This window comes from Ambystoma mexicanum, chromosome 5q (assembly GCF_040938575.1).
Source record: "Ambystoma mexicanum isolate Mex_15411 chromosome 5q, UKY_AmexF1_1, whole genome shotgun sequence".
Taxonomy (NCBI): domain Eukaryota; kingdom Metazoa; phylum Chordata; class Amphibia; order Caudata; family Ambystomatidae; genus Ambystoma; species Ambystoma mexicanum.
Window position 1 is genome coordinate 458,946,539 of NC_090933.1, and position 15,957 is coordinate 458,962,495.

Genomic DNA, 15,957 nt, shown 5'->3' on the forward strand with positions numbered 1-15,957 from the left:
ATTGTATACATTCATTTTTACTATTTGTACTTCTCCACACCACTAGCTTACTTTTTTCTGTCATCTGAACCCCAGTTTAGTAGCACATAAATTCAAGAATATCCATCCCTACTAGTTGTAGTTCCCAATGCACAATCACACACCATTACATACATCATCTTACTCAAACACTCATGCACACATCACACATACATTGTAGAACACCCCAACCCATACCATCTTTATTTTTTTCAACAGACCCTAAAGAATGCCTAACAAAAGTCAAGTCCGTAGAAAGCAACGCAGAAGTAGAACAAATGAAAATAAAAGTGTGCAACATAAGCATCCATCTCTAGCAGAATTTGTAAAAAAAAAGTTGAAACAAAACAGCTAATACAGTCATTTACTGAAACACAAGAAGTTTCAAGTACAAAACCTTTGCCTCCTCTATCAAAATGTAAAACAAACCAAAAAACAATTAACAGAAAATCAGCTATCACTACAGATAAAACTGCTTCTTTAAATTTTAATATAGTGCAAAGTAAGCATACCAAGAAAAGTATTTTAGCCAAAATGTTCCGTCACAAAGTCCTTCAAAATCTTATAAAAACAGGAGAGAAATCAGGTTCAATGCTTAAAACCTATCGTAGGAAATTAATCTTAGAAGCGTTGATAGACAGTACAATTATTCTCAAAAGGAAGTTATTTATTTTAGTGTTAAACAAAATGAAACTACTAACAAAACTAATAACTAAATTACAAAAAAGACTTTGCAATAAACGAAATGTCAACAGAAAGAACTTCTTAAGTATCTGCGGAGGTGAATGGAATCACACTACAAGCACAGAACCATACTTTGATGAAGAAGCGTACAAATAAAACCAAACAAATACAATAGCCATACATAGCAGTGGTCGAGGTTATGAAAAAGTTAATAATACCATAATGGAACAAGAAGTACTCCTTACAAAAATATGCCCTAAACACTTAGAATTACCCTTCCATTCAACTGAATCAGAACGTCTAGTGTACAAATCGCCATGCACGTCAATATGTAACATTCCCAAACAATTTTTCAAGTCTTTACGCCAATTCCTCAATCAATATGTAAAAAGCAAAGACAAGATCAAAATTAAACTACTGCAAAATATGGATACCTGTCCAGTGTGCAAATACACAGGACTACAAGGACATTCATTGGCCTGCATTACAGGACCTACTTGTAAAACCATCTTCCATGATATCAAAAGAATATCAACACATCATTCAACTATAAGAAATCTAGTCTATAAACTGTACTATGCTAAAAGTCCTGCTTTAGCACTAGCAAATTTAAATAACATTCTTCTACATGGTACAGCGAAAGACCTACTTCAAGAAATGTACTATATCCAGAAAAAATATTTTGAGAAAGCCATTTACAGAATAGCTTTAAACCAAATTAGCAACAATTCTACACATGGCAACCTTTTGCTAAACACATACAAAAAAGAAACACTAAAATTTAAAAGTACATCAGCTGAAGTACCAAACCATGTATGCGTATGTTGTCGCAGAACTTTTTTATAAAAGTAACACAAAAACTGTAGACCTATCATATAAAATACAATACAATGAAGATTCTAAATGGTTTGAATTAGCTCTCTACATTGTAGCAGAAAACAAATACGAAATAACTGACCCCTTAATACTTTGCAGTTACTGCACTACAAAACTTGACAACAACCAAACTCCTTCACATGCTATCACAAATAATTTGGAATTATACCCACTACCAAAACCCCTACAACAACTTAATTTATATGAGAGCATCATAATTCAAACAGTGCACACATTTCAAGCAATAATATGCCTTCAACCAAAAACAGCAAAATTACCTCCCTCTGAATTGGTAAAAGGCATTCATGGAAAAGTAGTTTATTTACCATTAGATCTAAAAGAAAATGTGCATACTCTAGTAGTGCAACGTCCAATGCAGCAATCTTTAATTATCTTAGTAAATGGAGTACCTAAAAAAGACAAAAAAATATGGCAACAGCTGGTAGATTTACATAAAGTTAGACAAGCCTTGCAATATCTTAAAGAGAATAATGAATATTACAAAGAAATTAATATTGAAGAAAACTTGAAGGATACAACTGAAAAATTCAAGAAACACAAGAAACTGGTCAATTTGAACTCCTAGATCCTGCTACAATATCAAATACTTTAGACCATTATACAATTCATCCTTTGCACTCTAATGACATCATAGAAGATGCACTGGAAACGTACCAAATGCGTCAAACAAAAGGATCACCAATCAGCATATGGGAAAAAAGTATAGAAGCACGTGCTTTTCCTCTACTCTTTCCTACTGGCAAAGGAGGAAGGTACGATGATAGACCTATTCAAATATCAGCATCAGAATACCGCTCATTACGGATGTATTCTGAAGATCCCAGATTTAGACAAAATGTGGAATACATATTCCACCTACTCTTTGAAAGTGAACTAGCAACTTTATGTTACGGAGTTGCACACATATTAAAATCAGGATCACACTTTCAAAATATGACAGCTACACAATTATTACAAAAAGTGCAACAAAAGGATGAGGTTTTACAATCAAATATTACAAATCTATTTGCAAATATGCGTGGTACTAAAGAGTACTGGTTTCAACATCATGGAGATGTACGTTGTATGATCAGAAACCTTGTCCCACCCACTTGGTTTGTTACATTAAGTTGTGCAGAATATGCATGGGAAGATTTACATGATTTCCTACGCATATCAAACAAAAACAAAACAAAGATAGATATACTAACACCAGGAGAACTTTGTTCTTTGGATCCTGTTAATGTTTCAAGGTATTTTCACCATCGCTTCATTGCTATGCTACACTTTATTTGTAATAAAACTGTTCCTCCCCTTGGAGAAGTGAAACACTTCTTTTGGAGAAAAGAATACCAAGCCAGAAGAGCACCACATATCCACATGCTTTTAAGGATTAAAGATGCTCCTAAATTTGGTCAAGACAGTGAGGCCACTGTTTTACAGTTTATTGAAAAATATGTCACTTGTGAAATTCCATCAGAATCCACAAATAGTGATCTTCATGCACAAATTTTACAATTTCAAAGACACAAATGTGGCAAATATTGTCGTCGCAAATACAAAAACAACGGGAAATACTACACCAAATGCCGATTTGGTTTCCCTAGACCAGTTACAAATACAGGTCAAGTGAACAACCTCATGGGGGTAATTCATAGAATGCAGCGCACAAGTGGCGCACGCGGCTGGTGCACAGTGTGCGCGTGCGAATCCCTGCGCCAGCCACGTGCGCTAAAATCCATTTCCGCGCACAGCGTATTCATGGATTCCAGCCACCAAAACCAGCCGTGGCGCACAGTGGCGCAGCGACCCTGCAGCAGCGCCAGTTACGCCCCCAAGAACGCCTCTCGCGCAGGGAAAAGCCATCAAAATCCCCAATCCAGCGCAAAGGGCTGCGCTAACCCTGTACCAGCATGGCAAGCGGGCTACGTGTATCACTGGGGTGCGCGGGAAGTACCTCACGTGATTGGCCCCGTGCGAGCAGGGTACGCATATTTCAGGGGTGCGCGGGAAGTTCCACACGCGATTGCCGCAGTGTACGTGTATTTCAGGGGTATGCGGGAAGTTCCACATGCGATTTCAGCAGGGTACGTGTATTTCAGGGGTGCGCGGGAAGTTCCACATGCGATTGGGCCCGTGCGAGCAGGGTACGTGTATTTCAGGGGTGCGTGGGAAGTTCCACACGCGATTGGCCCCGTGCGAGCAGGGTACACGTATTTCAGGGGTGCGCGGGAAGTTCCACACGCGATTCCAGCAGGGTACGTGTATTTCAGGGGTGCGTGGGAAGTTCCACACGTGATTTCAGCAGGGTACGTGTATTTCAGGGTGCGGGGGAAGATCCACACGCGATTGGGCCCGTGCGAGCAGGGTACGTGTATTTCAGGGGTGCGCGGGAAGTTCCACACGCGATTGGCCCCGTGCGAGCAGGGTACACGTATTTCAGGGATGCGCGGGAAGTTCCACACGCGATTCCAGCAGGGTACGTGTATTTCAGGGGTGCGCGGGAAGTTCCACACACGATTTGCCCCGTGCGAGCAGGGTACACGTATTTCAGGGGTGCGCGGGAAGTTCCACACGCGATTCCAGCAGGGTACGTGTATTTCAGGGGTGCGTGGGAAGTTCCACATGCGATTGGCCCCGTGCGAGCAGGGTACACGTATTTCAGGGGTGCGCGGGAAGTTCCACATGCGATTCCAGCAGGGTACGTGTATTTCAGGGGTGCGCGGGAAGTTCCACACGCGATTTCAGCAGGGTACGCGTATTTCAGGGGTGCGCGGGAAGTTCCACACGCGATTTCAGCAGGGTACGTGTATTTCGGGGTGCGGGGGAAGTTCCACACGCGATTGGGCCCGTGCGAGCAGGGTACGCGTATTTCAGGGGTGCGCGGGAAGTTCCACACACGATTCCAGCAGGGTACGTGTACTTCGGGGTGCGGGGGAAGTATCACACGCAACATCATCAGGGTACGTGTATTCCAGGGGTGCGCGGGAAGTTCCACACGCGATTCCATCAGGGTACGTGTATTACAGGGGTGTGCGGGGAGCACCACACGTAATTTGCACGTGTGGGTCCTCCCAGGTGTTCCCTCTACACCCTCCACGGCCCCTGCAGGTGGCTCACACCACAGGGGCCAACCCTGCACATGTTCTGCAGGCACCCCATCCACCATGGCCATGCCCCCCAGCCAACCCACATGTCAACTTGCACTACTGCCCACCAACGCATGTCCCCCTGCACCCCCAGCCACCAGGGGCACCCTCCACCAGGCCCCCACCCATGTCTCCCACCCCCCCGCCCCCCAGCACTGTGGGGCACCTGCCAGCAGGCCCCCACCCATGTCCAACTCATGTCTCCCATGCCCCCCCTCCCCCCAGCACTGTGGGGTACCTGCCAGCAGGCCCCCACCCATGTCCAACTCATGTTCCCCACCCCCCCACCCCCCAGCACTGTGGGGCACCTGCCAGCAGGCCCCCACCCATATCCAACTCATGTCTCCCACCCCCCCACCCCCCAGCACTGTGGGGCACCTGCCAGCAGGCCCCCACCCATGTCCAACTCATGTCTCCCACCCCCCCACCCCCCAGCACTGTGGGGCACCTGCCAGCAGGCCCCCACCCATGTCCAACTTATGTCTCCCACCCTCCCACCCCCCAGCACTGTGGGGCACCTGCCAGCAGGCCCCCACCCATGTCCAACGCATGTTCCCCACCCCCACCCCCCAGCACTGTGGGGCACCTGCCAGCAGGCCCCCACCCATGTCCAACTCATGTCTCCCACCCCCCCACCCCCCAGCACTGTGGGGCACCTGCCAGCAGGCCCCCACCCATGTCCAACTCATGTCTCCCACCCCCCCACCCCCCAGCACTGTGGGGCACCTGCCAGCAGGCCCCCACCCATGTCCAACTCATGTGCCCCACCCCCCCACCCCCCAGCAGTGCAGGGGCACCCTCCACCAGGCCCCCACCCATGTCTCCCACCCCCTCCACCCCCCAGCACTGTGGGGCACCTGCCAGCAGGCCCCCTCCCATGTCTCCTACCCCCTCCACCCCCCAGCAGTGCAGGGGCACCCTCCACCAGGCCTCCACCCATGTCTCCCACCCCCCAGCAGTCATGGGGCACCTGCCAGCAGGCCCCCACACATGTCTCCCAGCACCCCCACCCCCCAGCAGTCATGGGGCACCTGCCAGCAGGCCCCCACACATGTCTCCCACCACCCCCACCCCCCAGCAGTCATGGGGCACCCTCCACCAGGCCCTCGCCCATGTCCCATCCATGCCCCCTGCACCTGGGTCCCACCAATCCCCAATCATGTCCGTAATGGCCATCCTCCCCTGCCAAAAGGCCCAACCAACTATCACATCCACCCACATATCAAAGGCAATTACATGTTACACACCCAATGTAAATAATGCAAATGAACACATGTCTGTCACACACAATGGCTGCAAGTGAATGTTAAAACACCCAACATGACATGCATGAAAGCAATGAGATGATACGACACATTGAAGGATGAAAATAAAAATGGATTTAAAATCAACTTGAATGGAAATGAAATGAGAAAAACCACAAAGCAAAACAACCAAAAGAAGATGAATGTCCATGAAAAAAATCAAAAGCACACAGCACAATCCAAATAAATGATGTCCAAAGTCACAGTCAGAAAAGTAATCCAAGTGTAAATGATAAACAAAAACCATTGCTCCATGGCGATGAAAAAAATCCAAAAAATAAAAAAATCCATTGAAGAACTATTTACAAGATAATCCCGGGTCCATGAGCCCAACCAAATGAAGCCTATCTATGACAACTAACTAAAAACTGAACTATATACAAAAATGTGGCGCATTGTCCAATCGCAACCAAATAAAAAAAACAATAAAGGAAACCTAACACTAACTATATAACTATATACAAAGGCAGTGGGCAAGTCCAGCGGCTCACTCCGTGGTGTTCCGGGCCAGGGCATCATCGATCTCCTGTTCGATGTCCCGGAGGCGGTCCTGTTCCATGGCCCCGAGGGTCCGCAGGGACGACGCCATCTCCTCCTCCAAACCCCCTACGGATTGCCTCGAGGCACTCGGCCCGCCTCAGGGCCCTCCGCATGGAGTTCTCTGCTCTGACCATTGTGAGCCGTGCCTCTTCCGCCCGCCGCCGCTCCGCACCTATCTGCTGGCCCAACCGCTGCCACACGGAAGACACTTCCCATCCTGGGTCCTCCTGCCCTCCGGCCGATGCCTGCCCCTCCGATGTTGATGGCCCCGAGCCATGATGCCTCCCACGTTGACTCCGCTGCTGCCTCCGACGCCACTGCCTCTGCCAGCACGACGGCATCCAGGCTGATGGAATCCACCGACGCCGTCGTGCACGTGCCCTGCCTTATGATGCCGGCACATCCTCCATCTGCTGGGGTACAGTTGCTGTGGTGTCCACCCCTGCTGGACCTCTGACTCCCGACTGTGGCAGGGATGGGATCCCCACCGAGCTGGCTGCATTGGTCAGGGCAGGTCCACAGGGGGCCCTGGTGGCATCTGGGCCGGAAGACGGCAAGGAGAACGACTGGCGTATAGTCTCCACAGAGGAGGAGAGGGCCGCCAGATTGGCCGACACATGCAGGAAACCCCCGAACATGGACGATCCCAATTGGGCCACGTCGGCACGGTGGTCTTCGTGATGACGTGCGTGCTCCTCCTGGGAAGCACGCACGGCATCACGAATCACAGCCGTGTGCATCGCGACCCCAATCAGGACCTTCTCCATACGGCCAGGGGTTCCCTCGTCCGCAGGTGGAGGGGAGTCAGATGACATGGACAAGCCTCTACCTGCGGACGGGCCTGGGACGGGGCATCCCTGCTGGTGCATGGTGGTGCACCCACAGGTTAAGGGACAGCGACATGCACAGGCCCCTCCACGGTGACCTGTGCTGCCTCCTGCCCCTGCCCCTGGACTGCACCACTTGCACCAGCAGGGATGCCCCCACCAGGCCCCATGTGCGCCTCAGTGGTGGCCTCCTCCTCCTCTGTGGAAACCACCAACCTGGATGGCTCCTCACCGTCTTCCACCGTAGCAGGCCCCTGTGGGGGCTCACCCACCCCTTCCGCTGCAGCCGTGGGGGCATCACCGCCGCCTTGCTCCACAGCACCGTCTCCGCCCTCTTCTTCACTAGCCGCTGCGTAGAGGGAGACATAGAACACAAGCATCAGGGTACTGTACAATGGTCCCCTAGACAGGAAGCAATAGCAGATGAGTGCCACTGTCAAAGTACTCTTCCATCATGTCCCTCCACAACACATGTGTCAGTCCAGGCAAAACACACACAGTGACAGTCATGGTGCATGCCATGGACATTTCCATACATGTCCAATGGACTCTCGAAACATACAATGTAATGGAACTCACATGCATCATGGGTCATGCCTATCACATGCACACACTTCACCTCAGTCACATCCATCTGGCCCCGTACACCCCAATCACAGTGGATACAAGGATGACTAGGCTGCATCAGTGAATCTGTACATTGTCACAGACATGTGTCATGCATCCATGGCATTCACAAGTCACAGACATGCAGGTCAGGCACACAGACATGGATAATATATATTTACCTGGCATCAGCACCCATCCCTCACCCCCACCCATGTCCAGGAACAGATACTGCCATGCTCTCATGTGTACAATCTGCATAGGGCTCCCCATGTTGCATTTAAACACATGCAACAACCGTGCGGTTCACACATTACTGGTCGCACATGCATTACCATGATGCCCCTGCACACATACATGCATACATGGCCTATGTCACACATACAGGCAAGTTTCAGACAACCAGCACACTGAAACATGCCCTGTCTCACACAGCAATGCTTGGCCACTTACCGCTCAACTCCAGACGGGTCTCCCTCTCAAGGACCTGGGCGTGGAGCGCTGGGTGTACGCGTTCCAGGACCCTCATCTGGATGGAACTCATGCGGCCCCGGCCCCCCTCCACGAGGCGCCGGGCCTTTATGAGGGTCCTGGACCTCAAGTCCTCCCAGCGCTTCTTCACCTTCTGGATGGTGCGGGTTGCCACCCCCTCCGCGTTGATGGCAACCACACAGTCGGCCCAGATCCTCTCCCGTCCTTCCTTGTTGGCGCGGGACGATCCGAAGAGGGCATCATACTGCCCCAGGACTTGCTCCACCAGGACACCAACTTCGGTGGCAGTGAAGCTGGTGCCCCTCTGCCACTCTGGCCGGGGGTTGCCACTGGTGCCAGATGTTGATGTGCCCGACATGGGAACCCCAGGGGCAGGAGTGGGTGGGCAACTGGGTCCTGGGGCTGGGCTGTGGAGCGATGTTATCCGAGTCGGGAGTCTTCCGTTCCAGCAGGGGTGGACACAGCAACTGGACCCCTGCAGATGGCTGATATGCAGGCACCAAATGGCAGGACACGGTGGCAGCAGGCAGGCAGGCAGCAGCAGATGGCACGTGGGAGGCTGCTCGGGGCACTGGGGGGCAGTAATTCGGCCTTCTGGGCAGGAGCGTGGTCTTCCGTGTGTTTTCACGTGGCCAGCTTGATACGGAGTGATTTGGCACGTGAAAATCCTGCACGTCAGCGTGAAATTCGAGGTAAGGCCCTTAGCGCGTAAGCGCGTCAGCACGCGTACGCAATTTCATTGGACCAAAGGCCCTTACAGCGTAAGCGCGTCTGTGACGTTTCGTGCACGGGCATTGCCCTGGCAGGGCTTGGAGATCCCGCGTGCCTTTACACTGCTCTGTACGTGCTTTTCGTGCGGTGCGTGTGTTTTCCATCCGTTGGGGTTCACACGCTATTACTTCACAGCGGGTGTTCTACACGCAAGGCAGACGGTGAGTGGTACCCCGCTCCCCCCCAGGCCCGATCGCGTGAAAAAGTTCACGCGAACCCCTGAAATACACGTAGCCCGCTCCCCAGGCCCGATCGCGTGAAAAACTTCACGCGAACCCCTGAAATACACGTAGCCCGCTCCCCCAGGCCCAATCGCGTGAAAAAGTTCACGCAAACCCCTGAAATACACGTAGCCCGCTCCCCCAGGCCCGATCGCGTGAAAAACTTCACGCGAACCCCTGAAATACACGTAGCCCGCTCCCCCAGGCCCGATCGCGTGAAAAAGTTCACGCGAACCCCTGAAATACACGTAGCCCGCTCCCCCAGGCCCGATCGCATGAAATACTTCCCGTGCACCCCCGAAATACACGTACCCCGCTCAATCACGTGTGTAACTTCCCGCGCACCCCTGAAATACACGTACCCCACTCAATCGCGTGTGTAACTTCCCGCGCACCCCCGAAATACACATACCCCGCTCAATCGCATGTGTAACTTCCCGCGCAACCCCGAAATACACGTACCCCACTCAATCGCGTGTGTAACTTCCCGCGCACCCCCGAAATACACGTACCCCGCTCAATCGCGTGTGTAACTTCCCGCGCAACCCCGAAATACACATACCCCGCTCAATCGGGTGTGTAACTTCCCGCGCAACCCCGAATTACACGTGCCCCGCTCGCACAGGCCCAATTGCTGTATGTTGCCACTTTTGTAATGCACAGGGACGCTACCGCCTGCCTTCGTGTGGCGGACGTGTTTCGGCTTGTGCGTGTCTTTGGCTGTGCGTGGCTTTGCCCTATTCGATTCCATGAATACGTGTGGTTTGGGTGCATGTGGGCGTTCCGTCTGCTTCCCTGCAGTACATCCCCAGTTACGCCCTTATTTTCGCGCGTTGTTCCCCATTCCGCGCGTTACGTCCCGTGTTCCGCCCACTTTCTAGTGTACGCGCCGAGGTTGTGCGCTTTCACTGTGCGCGTCGCGCACGCCTTTCGGGATGTTGCAGTGACGTTTGCGCCATGCACGGGTTTGGCGCACATCCCGAGGAAAACACGCGCAGGGACTTCCATGAATCGCACGCCTGTTTTTTTGCGCTTGCGCCTGCTTGCGCCTGCTTGCGCAAAGATTTCCGGCGCACGTTTGTTCCATGAATCGGCCCCCATGTATTCAGTTAGACATAGTGTTAAAGGTAAGTCACCTAAAAATACATATTACATAAAAAGAAAAGAAGAAGAAAAATATATATGATTATAATGCAATAATTGCCCACTTATGGAATGCAAACATAGATGTGCAGTACATTGCAGACAATTCTACTGCAGTTGCATGATATGTGACAGCATACTTAACCAAAGCAGAAAAGACAGAGCTCCAAGACCTCTGGAATGAACTGTCATCAGAAGAAACAGTGTCTCAGAAATTATCCAGCTTGGGCATAAAAATGCTCTCCCATAGAGAATGTGGATCATATGAAGCAGCTGATCGTTTAACTGGTACTGCATTGTATGGTAAATCTGAAAATATAGTATGGCTAAGTCTTGGTCCAGCTAAATCTAGAAAAAGAGTTTTAAAATCATACGAAGATATAGAAACAATAGCCAAACATGATCCCAACAGCCAAGACATTTTAAAAAACAATTTATTGGACACATACTACCCAAACAGAAGTAATACTTTGGAAACCATGTGTCTATACCACATAGCCCAAAACTACACATACAAAAATAATAGAAAACCTGATGAAAAAAAAGGTAAATACAAAGTGACAAACTGTGAAGGCAGCTTAGTTAAAGTCACTAAACCAAATTTAATTAATCATATCAAATTGTCATTGAAGACTCCTCAACATAAAGAAGTATATCACATGTCCCTGCTACAACTCTTTAAACCATGGAGAAAAGAAGAAGAAATACTAGATAACTATCACTCATATGAAGATGCTTTCAAAGCAAATGAAAGCACTATAACTGGTGTAAACTTTACACAATACAAAACAATGTTGCACAATGAACAGCAGCACGAAGAAGAACTCCAGGCCCAACTAGATAAAGACACTCCTGACAGTAGTCAACCTTCTGTAACAGGAAGCCAAGAACCACTGGTAGAACCACTAATAATAAATGAGGCAGAATTAGCTACGATAGAAGTAGAAAACACCATGTGTCAGTATGAAGATAAAGAAGACTTAACTATACTACAATCAAAACTAAACAACGAACAACGTAGCATTTTTAAAGAAGTAACAAAACAAATTGCACATGGTGTACAACATGAAAATAAAGCATGTTCCTGCCATAATTATAAACCTATACTACTGTACATCAGTGGTGAAACTGGTTCTGGCAAAACATTCCTAATCAAAATTATCAGTAAATTCCTTCAACAATTGACAAACAACAAACTGTCAGCTGTTGTCACTGCCCCCACAGGTTTAGCTGCCTACAACATAGGTGGTGTCACTTTACACTGATTACTACTATTGCCAGTAGAACACCAGAACAAATTAGACTATTACAAACTTTCTGCAGAAGCTGCAATGGAACTACGCAGAGTATTGAAACAAATGAAAATGCTACTAATAGATGAAGTGAGCATGGTCTCCAACCTAATGTTGGCTTTGATTCACCTCAGATTACACGAAGTACTCAAAACAAACTATGAAGAGCTCTTTGCAGGAAAACACATTATTGTTTTGGAGATCTTCTTCAATTGACACCAGTAAAAGGTGAGCCTATTTTTAAAACATTAGGACACAAACTCTGGCAACATTTCCAATACAGAGAATGAACAGAAAACATGCAGCAATCTGCAGATCTCACTTATGCCAACATCTTAAAAAGTATCAGAGTTGGTATACTTTCTAAAGAAGCAGAAGCAATATTGAAAACCCGGCAAATTAATGAACTTTATGGCGATAATGCATGTGCTACAGATGTTATGGAAAAATTAGCCCACAAAAATGTCAATTGTATGGCCTTAATGCCAACTCTTGCAAGCTGTTTCAAATTCAATGAAATAATGTTAAGTAAAGAAACGCAACCAATAATGGAAATTAGCGTCACAGACAAACTAGATGTACATGGTATGACACTACCTATGTGTGACCAAGCCACAACAAGACTACATAGTTTAGAAAAATCAATCTCAAACACAGCAGGCTTAGAAAAGATATTAAATTATCCTTAAATTGCAGAGTAATGCTTAAACATAACCTTGACGCAAGGACTAGTTAATGGAGCACTGGGTACAGTTGTTGGCTTTCAAACATACCGATGTGACAACAAAATTCAGTTTGTCAATATATTCTTTGACAAACTTTCAGAAGTAAAAAGGATAGGACGCTCAACAGCTCGATTCCTTCTCTTCAAAGACATGTATGTACGCAGAGAACAATTTTCTCTAACTCTTGCATACGCAGTCACAATTCATAAATCACAAGGTCTTACCCTAGACAAAGCAATGATAGATATTGGTAACACAGTCTTTAAAGAAGGCATGAGCTACGTAGCACTATCACGCTTACGTACACTTGACGGTCTATTTCTAATCAACTTTGATGCAACTTAGATGCAAGTAAAATAAACGCTGATATTCCTTGCATTTTAGAATACAATAGACTTCGCTCACTATACACCCCCCATCTAAACACATATTCTGTTCCACAAAAAGTAAAACGTTATAAAAGAAAAATAAATCAAACAGAAATGCAACAGGATGTCACTGCAAATCCTCCGAAGAGAGTAAAAGAAAGTAATACTTCATCAAGTACCACAAGAAAAAAAGAATCAATTAGGGAAAGTAAAACCAGGTACTTCTTCAAAAAAGGAAGACAAACTCCAAAAAAAGCAGTCAGATACAGAACTACCTGGTCCATTTAAACTCTCAAATATAGTTGGTGTAAATTGCTACACAAATGTAGCAATGAATATTCTATTTCAATTGCCACCAATTATTGGCAACATTTACTTACACAGTACAGACCCATTGTGTATGCAAACAATCCTGATAACACATATAGGCCCTCATTAGGACCCTGGCGGTAAGGGGTTTACGCCAGCGTTAGCTGCGCCGACCCCTTACCGCCAACTACGAGTTCCCAAAGCGCCATGGTCACTTTTACGCCCGCTTTTTGCGGGCGTAAAAATCCATGGCGCTATGGGACTTTGGTGTTAATTACGCCACCGTAATGTACGGTGGCGTAATTAACGCCTTCCCCACTCCCATTGAGCCCTATGGGGCCGAAATGGGAATGGGGAAGGGTAAATGGGTCAATGGGGACTTACCGCCCCGCCAACCTCGGAATGGGGCGGTAAGTCCGCCATCCGCCATGGGTAAACGGACTTTACGCCATGGCGGAAAAGTCCGTCGATGGCGGAAAAAATCCGCCAGGGTCGTAATGAGGGCCATAGTGTTTATGGAATAAGACAACAATTGGACTACTGTGCTGGAATGGTGAAATTCACTATAAATTCACAGGAAGATCCACAAGAATTTCTAATGTACTTACTACAAGTACTGGAAAACAAAAACATACCTATAAATGAAATCTTCCAGATTTCATACATGTGGAAACATACATGCACTCTCTGCAACAATGTGAAACAAGAAGAAATCCCCAATGAGCGCTTCGTATATATATCAATACCTAATTGTGAATCCATTCCATTTCAGCAACTTGTACAAAATGCAAACCATGGTAGATTATGTTCTACCTGCAATTCAGATAATCGCTCCACATTAGTAATACAAACACATAGTAAATACGTAATACTATTGTTTCTACGTTACAATGCAGCTGGTACCAAAAACAACTGCAAGCTGACTGGATTCACACATGGTCAAATATCACTTGGCAAGAAAACCTTCACAACAATAGGTATAATCTACCACGCAGGAGCCACAACCAATGCAGGTCACTACACTACATATATAAAAAAGAAATGTGGATGGTTTGAATGTAATGATAGTATCATTACTCTAAAGAGAGATTACCAGCAAATCTTACAAACGCTTATTTAATGTTCTTAAAACCAAAATTTGATAAATAAATTGTTCTTAAACCTTAACTAAACTTGTAGTAAAAAAATATAAACTGTTAGAATATTCCAAAAGCTATATATCTGCCCAAAGATTCTACAACAACTAATCAGATAAATGAATACCACTAAATTAGAGCAAAAAATAGACAGTTAGAATACGCCAATTGGTATCTAACTGTCCCAAAATTTAACAATATCCAAACAGATAAATCAATACCACTAAAATATATTAAAAAATAGACAGTTAGAATACGCCAATTGGTATCTAACTGTCCAAAAATTTAACAATATCCAAACAAATAAATCAATACCACTAAAATATATCAATAAATAGACAGTTGGAATACGCCTACTGGTATCTAACTGCTCCAAAATGTTATAATATCCAAACAAATAAATAATATGTTACTGCTCCAAAAAAATGCAACAACCCAATGTATAAACCATTAGCCAGAAGCAACAAGTCAACACTGAAAACAAACAAACAAATAAACTGTAGCATAACAGAAAAAGGTTTTTTTTTTTAATCCAACATGGATTTTCTTTTCTCCCACAGACCCAATGATTTTAGCAACGAACACAGAAACTGAGCAAATGACACAGTACTCTGGTTTGTAATCTACTAAATATGAGGGTAAAAAAAAATAATGCTGATTATACAATGTAATAAGTCATTACAAAATACTAATACTAACATGCTGTTTTCTTTTATCACAGAAATTAACAAGAAATACATGTACTCCAGTTACTAAACCAAACAGTAAGCATATTATACACTCTATGCCTTAGCCAAAACCATTGCAGCATATCACACCCATAATATCTTATAACTTTGTTCCTTATAAATTGGTATTTGACCCAAAGTTATAAGCAACTATAACTGTGATATGCTGCGGTGGTTGTGGCCAGGGCATAGAGTGTTGGGTGCATGACCATTTGGTCATGCACCCAACACTCTAAGCCCTGGCCACAACCACCGCAGCATATCACACCCATACAGTCAAACATTTCAACTATGGCCTATGGAAACTTTTAATGTCCGCTTTTAGAACACTTTCAATTTACCAGAGAACAATACGGACAGCGTCTTCAGGACACCCCCTACGAACATTTCAGGACACCACAAGAGTTCTTAGAACATATTCAACTTGCCATCGAACAATACGGACAGCGTCTTCAGGACACCCCCTACGAACATTTCAGGACACCACAAGAGTTCTTAGAACACTTTCAACTTGACAACGAACAATACGGACAGCGTCCTCAGAACACCCCCATTTTGTTTATTTGCGAACATTTCAGGACATCGCAAGAGTTCTTAGAACACTTTCAACTTGACAACGAACAATACGGACAGCGTCCTCATAACACCCCCATTTTGTTTATTTGTGAACATTTCAGGACACCGCGAGAGTTCTTAGAACACATTCAGCTTGCCAGAGAACAATACGGACAGCGTCTTCAGGACACCCCCTATGAACATTTCAGGACA